The 223-nt window shown below is 43.9% G+C and overlaps 1 protein-coding gene across 1 annotated transcript in view; it reads left to right on the top strand.

Annotated features, from left to right (window-relative positions):
• Nucleotides 1–223, top strand: part of PLS3 (plastin 3) — a 43,932-nt gene that overhangs the window by 33,884 nt on the left and 9,825 nt on the right. The gene's annotated exons all lie outside the window — the stretch shown is intronic.

Raw genomic sequence — 223 nt, 5'->3', positions numbered from 1 at the left:
AAAATAACTTTCCTCAAGTTTCCTTTATCTTTATCCCTTCTTTTCCCACGGATTGTAAAACCCTTTTACACAGGACACTGTTCTCTAGAAGTGCTACGTTTGCCCTGGGGCAAACTAGTATATAGATGTAGGAACTTCCCAGAGTGTTGCCCTATTCTTTTCCAAGCAGAAGTCACTAGAAACAGAGAATCCCACGGCAGCTGTGCCTCCTGCTTCTCCATGC

Source organism: Crocuta crocuta, unplaced genomic scaffold, assembly GCF_008692635.1.
Source record: "Crocuta crocuta isolate KB4526 unplaced genomic scaffold, BGI_CrCroc_1.0 scaffold531, whole genome shotgun sequence".
NCBI lineage: Eukaryota > Metazoa > Chordata > Mammalia > Carnivora > Hyaenidae > Crocuta > Crocuta crocuta.
Note: the sequence above shows the minus strand (reverse complement) of the source record. Positions and strands in the feature narration are given on the sequence as shown.